Genomic DNA, 7110 nt, shown 5'->3' on the forward strand with positions numbered 1-7110 from the left:
ACGGGAAGCAGAGAGTCCTCGGGAAGAGGAAATACCAGTGGTGGGTTTAAAAAAAATTTTTTTTAATGTTTATTTATTTTTGAGAGAGAGAGAGTGCAAACCATAAAGAGGGAGACAGAGGATCCAGAGCAGGCTTGGTGCAGGGGTTTTCCAAGGCTCAAACTCAAGAACCTGTGAGATCATGCCTTGAGCTGAAATCAAGAGTCAGAGGCTTAACTGGCTGAGTCACCCAGGCGTCCCACCAGAGGTGGGTTTTGAAGACAAGTAAGACATCAACAGAGAACATAGTAAAAGGAGGCGGGGCAGGCATTCCAGTAGAAGGGACAGGCCAAGCCAACGCCCTGAAGTGTGAAAACTGGGTCATGTTCTTGGTTATTGGTTTTCCACAATCACACCTGTATGGCTGTATTGTTGGATGACCAGAGATGTGCTCTTCCTTTGTGTGATTTTCTTTTTTTGCATCAGATCAAGGCACTCATCAAAAAGTACATTCAGGGACAGCAGACCATCAACTTGGTGGTGGTCCCTATAACGTGGACCTCGACAGCACAGAGACACTGAGCATGGCTTAGGAGGTGGACCCCGATGGAGACACGACCAGAGGTAAGAAGAAAGAATGAAGCTTCCAGAGGATGGGAAAGAAGGGGGAGACCTCTTATATATTTGGAGGGTCCCTTAATGCACCACTGTTAGAGTCACCTGCTCTTCCCAGCAGGACCTCCGTGGGCTCAGGATGCATTCATACCCTGCGGATGGGTATCTCCACTCACAGGCAGGGTTAGATGTGTGGCCAGAATGTGGAGCTTCTTCACCCTCCTTCCTCATGTCCCTCATTTGCATCCACAAACCATTCCGGGTGGGGAGCAAGAACTGCCTTGTTTGCTATCCCACGCCATCTGGAGAGGAGAAAGTGACTGGCCCTTCAGATCTGCCTTTCTACAGATAAAGTTCTTGGGACCCATTGGTGTGTGGAAAGCACCTCTACAAGGTCTCAGCGAACATTCTGCTGGGCTGATGTTGGAGCATGAGGTCTGCAGAATTTTTTCAAGCAGAATTCATAGGCAGCTGGGTTCTCCTAAATTAAAAAAAAAAAAAGTCAGGCACCTGGGTGGCTCAGTCGGTTGAGCATCCATCTTCGGCTCAGGTCACGATTTCACAGTCTGTGGGTTCGAGCCCCCCGTCGGGCTCTGTGCTGACAGCTCGGAGCCTGGAGCTGCTTCAGATTCTGTGTCTCCATCTCTCTAGCGCCAACCCCCACACTTGTGCTCTGTTTCTCAAAACTGTATAAACATTTAAAAAATGTAAAAAAAAAAAAGTCAACCTGGAAGGCATTATAGAAAACTTGGTTTAAGAGCACACCCTTTCTCGTGTGAATCCTTATCCTGCCACTTCCTGACTACAAAGCCTGGGGCCAGGGCAATATATTTAACCTCCCCTGACCTCAGGCTCCTCATCCATGAAGCGGCACTCACAGTACATTCCTGTGTGCTGGCCTGCTGGGAAGATTCCATGAAGAAAATCTTGTACGTAATAGTACTTAGGTCTGTGTGCATAGTGTTTTCTCAGCAAATGGTTGCTGCTATTTTTTAATTTGTAGTATTATATCCCTTCTTCACCCACCATTCCACCTCCCCATCGAGCTGACCTTCCTGAAACTTTGCAAGTCACTTCCCTTGATGAAATGCACACTCGGCATGTAATCGCCTTTCCCGTTTCTTCCCAAACAGATGCCTGGTTTTCCAGTAAGGATAGAAACAAATATTAGGGGCAAACACCTCCAGTGTAACATTTTACCACGTGCTGGGCCACGCTCGTGCCCTGTCAGCTGTTGATGTCTCCACGCTTTGGACACACACTGAGCCAGAGAGAGCACTCAGCGCTGGGCCATCAGGCATTGTATGTAGGTCAGAGTTCTTTCTGTCCTCTCAATCCCAAGCCGTGAGCAATGTCTTACAGATGGGCACACAGGGAATGCCATCGGTCTGGTAGGGAGACCTATCTGGATGACGAAATCTTTATTATAGATGCGAGGGTGGGGAACTTGGGAATTAGTGGATGAGTACAGAGTTTAATTCTGCACGATGAAAAAATTCTGGTGAGATGGCCCCACAATGATGAAAGTACACTTTAAAGTGGCTAGGAAGGCAACTTCCATGTTATGTATATTTGACCATGATTTTTTTTTAAAAAAAACACATAATTTTTAAAAACAGGGTACCTGAAGGTAGAGTGAAGGGGGAGAATCCTGTTTTTGGTAGCTGGACGATTCTCTTGTGCACATGAGTGACGTGTATTTTACCACAATGATTAATAGGAAGCTAAATGCATATCTATACCGTACTTGCAAAGGGTGAAAACAAACAAATTTGGTGACGAGTAGAGTGGTTTATGTAGTGTCAGCTTTCCAAAAGAGCTGTGAGGCGGTGTATTTGCAGACTGTCCAGTGGACCATCCATTACTAAATGCACACTGTCTACACAGCGAGCTCCAGCTGGACTCCTGTCTCCACCATGGCACATAAATGGCACTTGTTAGGGTCATTAGTGCCGTCCGTGCTACAAACACGGGGTCACTTCTCCATCCCCATCTTTTCTGACCTCGGCCAACATGGCTGACCATTCCCTCCTTCTTGAAATCTTTCCTTTCTTTGCTGTAACACGCAGCCTGCTGGCTTCTCATCACGTTCCTCCCTTGGCACCTGGAGGTCACATTCTTAGTCTCCTTGTCTGGTTGTTTCTTCAATTCTCTGACCCCTCAATATCGGAAACCCAAAGCTTGGCTCTGAGATTTTCCCTCTGCCAACACACGCTCGTTGGGCGAGCTGATCGGGCCTGCTTATCTCTATCTGCTGGCAACTCGCGGATCTAAATTTGTGACCCTTCCCTTCCCCTAGACTTGACATCGCCGCTTGGATGTCTGTTAAAGGTCCCCAGGTTAGTGTGACCAAGACATAGTTCCTGATACTGCGGCCCACCTCAGTTCCCCTTGCCTCCCAAGTCTGCTCCCCACCCCCATTCCCAGCACCACACCTACCTGCCCAGTTCTAGAGCCAAATCTAAGAGTCACACTTGATTCCTCCTCCCCCTGCTTCCATTTATAAGTCATCTGGAGTCCTGGTGACTCTGTCTCCAAACCTAAGGCCCCGTTTGTCCACTGCCCTCCATCTCCACGGTCACCCCGTAGGCCAGGCCCCCATCCTCTGTCACCTGGACTATTCAAACATCCTATTGGCCTCCTGGCTCTCACCTTGCCCTACAGCGCACCTTCCACTGGCCTTTAAACAGGTAAACGAAGTCACACCCTTTCCTCTACTTCTACCCTAATGCGTCCATGCCACGTACAGAAACCCTAGGACAATAAGTCCTCCTGTAACCTGGCTCCGTGCACCTCTCTGATCATGCTTCCCTTCCAGGCCGCCTTTCCCACCACCCTGCAGCGTAGCTGTGATCCCGACGGCCTAGGACGCTCATTCTCCTTCCTCACAGGGCTGGCTCCTTCCTCTCCTGCAGATCTTGGCCCGAATGCTACCCTCCCAGAGGTCTTCCCTGTCTACCCCACAGCGCACCGCCTGCCCCCGCTGCACACCTTTGCCTGCACGTGACTGGACTTCACTTCTCTGCGTAATGCTTCTCAATAGCGCAACTACAAAGATACTTCTCTTGCTTGCTTGCAAATCATGAGACTAGTTTATCTGGCCTCTGCCCACTGGCAGGTGAGGGGACAGTCACATGTCAGGGACTCTGCAGTCTCGTTCACTGCCACTGTCCTCAACTAAAGCAGTGTGCTTAGTAGTGAGCATCTTTCAATTCGATATGAATGTGTAATGTACTCAGGAAGGAGTTAACAGGAGGAAAAAAAAACCCAAAAGCATCTAAAAAACTGTTGACCGTGCCCTTCTCTGTGGCCTGATAGTTGGGACATTAGATGGTGCTCAGAGCCCAGCCCCGGGCTCGAACTCACAAACCGCGAGATCCTGACCTGAGCCGGGATCCGAGTATGTCCTTCAACCCACTGAGCCACCCAGGCGCCTCTTAGTATGAATTCTACTTGCAAACCTCACTCTATTATCTTCACGTTTTCTCAGGATGAAGTACAGTGATCTAGGCTTGCTTCCTTTTTTTTTTAAATGTTCATTTATTTCTGAGAGAGAGAGAGAGAGAGAGAGAGAGAGAGAGAGAGAGAGAGAGCATGAGCATGAGCATGAGCCGGGGAGGGATGGGGGGGGAGACACAGAATTCAAAGCAGCTCCAGGCTCTGAGCTGTCAGCACAGAGCCTGACACGGGGCTCAAACCCATGAACCGTGAGATCATGACCTGAGCCGAAGTCGGATGGTCAACCGACTGAGCCCCCAGGCGCCCCGATCTAGGCTTTCTTGAATGATTGCTGGCTCCTCTCTCTGGCGGTCCCCTCCTTTCCTGTGGAAAGTGCCAGCATGTGTTCAGAGATGAGTTGGCTCTGTTAGTGACAAGAAGGTCTTGCTCACATAAACGTTTTAGAGAGTCCACACATGATCTTGTGGACACATTTTGCTGATAGGAGGGCAAAACAGAGAGACAGGAACTCAACTGCTTAGGGGCCAGGAAAGTTTCGGGAAATGCTAGGCCAGATGGCCTGATTTCACCACCAATTAGAAATAAGGATGAGGGGCTCCTGGGGGGCTCAGTCGGTTAAGTGGCCAACTTCAGCTCAGGTCACGATCTCACGGTTTGTGGGTTTGAGCCCCACGTCAGGCTCTATGCTGGCAGCTCAGAGCCTGGAGCCTGTTTCAGATTCTAAGTCTCCCTCTCTCTCTGCCCCTCCTCCATTCATGCTCTGTTTCTCTCTGTATCAATAATAAATAAACATAAAAGAATTTTTTTTAAAAAGACACAGTGACAAGAAGAACAGAAGGTGGCATTAGGTTTCCAACATAAACACACACAGGCAGTGGCGATCTGATGCCCCCAGAATTGAAATAAATACGCAGAATTCAAAGCTTTCGATCCAATCCAAGTGGGAGGCGTGTGGGGGCAGAGGGGAGACAGGAAGGCAGGAAGGACAATGTCAAAGGAGGCCCCCACAGGAAGAGGGTGGAGTGGCTCTGTGACCGGAGACACTGGAGAGGACACAGACCTCTGCGTGTACAGCGAAGACTGAGCCCTGTGGACAAGCGGTGGAGCCCGTCCGTTCTGGTGAAATGTGCCGTCCTGGGGCACCCAGCCGGCACCGGGAGCATTGGTTCCATACATTTCACAGGGTGATCAATGCATTGCGTGAGTCAGAAAACAAATAAAGACACAGATAAGAGGGTGGCTGATGGAATGCACGAAGCGGGTTTCAGGCACGGGGCGGTCAAGGCTGCAGAAGCTTCTCTGGTCCTGGCCAAAGAAGGATCCCAGAGCCTCGCAGCATCCCAGTATATCTGAGGAGAAAACTGAGCTTTCCACTGCCTTTCGCTAACCGTCTCCCAGGACCCCTGACCCAAGCAGATCTAGTGGACAAGCCACCGAAAAGGTGGTCACGAGCGTGGTGCAGGGCCTCACATCGTGTCTCGAGAAGGGCCACGGGATCGTGAGGTGTGGGGCTGGTCGGAGGTCAGATCATGAGCAAGCCGGCAAAGGGAGAAAGGATGTCCTTCCAAACACATGGGTCTTTCAGGCGAGATTCTTTAGGACGGTCCTAAACGGCACCCCGTGGACGCCAGGCCTGCCTTCCAGAACTATTTCTACATGTGAGCCAGGTCTGGGGCGAAGCCCAAGAATTTATGCTTTTATCAAGTTCCCCATGAGGCCAACGTCACTGGTGCAAGGACCACACTTTGAGAACCACCACTCAAGGTCTTTGGGACAGCGGAGTCTTGGCTGAGCCAGTGCACTGAGAGCCTGGGCCACTGTGCATCGGAATGCAAATTCTGAGTGCCCCCCCCCCCCGCAGGAGGCTCCGCCCTGGGGGGACAAGCGTTCAGAGCAGCGCTGGGAAAATGAGCCCGAGCCATCCTCCCTGAATTCATGTAAATAAATGCCTGCTGTGTGGCCCTGGGCAAGCTACTTAACCTCTCTGTTCCTTTACCGTGGATTGTTTTCTAATTAAATACACTCATATTTGTAAAGCCCTTAGCACTGTGCCTGCCCCTTAGAAAGCTACATGTACCTTATGAAAATTTTTATTTATTTATTTATTTTTGAGTGTGAGAGCGAGAAAGAGCACAAGCAGGGGAGGGGCAGAGAGAGAGGGAGACACAGAATCGGAAGCAGGTTCCAGGCTCTGAGCTGTCAGCACACAGCCCGACTCAAGGCTCAAACCCACGAACCGTGAGATCATGACCTGAGCCGAAGTTGGACGCTTAACCGGCTGAGCCTCCCAGGCGCCCCAAGGGGAGTTCTCTGTATATTTTTGAAATTAGTCCCTTGTCGGTTATACGGTTTGCAGGTATCTTCTCCCATTCTGTAGGTTGCTTTTCCCTTTGCTGGCTGTCTCCAGTGCTATGCAGAAGCTTTTTCACTTGATGGAGTCCAGCTTATTTCTTTTTGCTTTGGTTGCCAGTGCCTTGGGGTTCATATCCATAAAATAACTTTTAAGACCAATATCATGAAGGTTTATCCCTATGTTTTCTTCTAGGAGTTTTACAATCTCAGGTCTTACATTCAAGCCTTTAATCAATTCTCAGTCATCTTTTGTGTGTAGCGAAAGTTGCATTCTTTTGCATGTGGATCCCCAGTCTTCCATCATCTGGGGAAGAGACTACCCTCTCCCCGTTGTATATTCTTGCCCCCCCCCCATCAAAACCCAGTGAACTGCATGTGTGTCAGTTTACTTCTGGGCTCACTGTTCTGATCCGTTGGTCTTTATATAGCACTGTATTGTTTTAATTAGATTTAAATAGATTTGTCATATCACTTTGAAATCAAGAACTACAATGCCTTCAGCTTTATTCTTTATGAAGATTGGTTAGATTGATTTGGCTATTCGGAGATATTTATGGATTACAAGAAATAAAATACTAGTTTGGGCAAGTCACGTCACCTCTATGAAGTTAAGTTTGTTTTGTTTTCCTGTGGATAAAAAGGTGACTTACCTCATGAATTTACTGGGATGGTAAAGAGAAAATAAATGTCACCTTCCTCACACCA

This window comes from Suricata suricatta, chromosome 5 (genome assembly GCF_006229205.1).
Source record: "Suricata suricatta isolate VVHF042 chromosome 5, meerkat_22Aug2017_6uvM2_HiC, whole genome shotgun sequence".
Lineage (NCBI taxonomy): Eukaryota > Metazoa > Chordata > Mammalia > Carnivora > Herpestidae > Suricata > Suricata suricatta.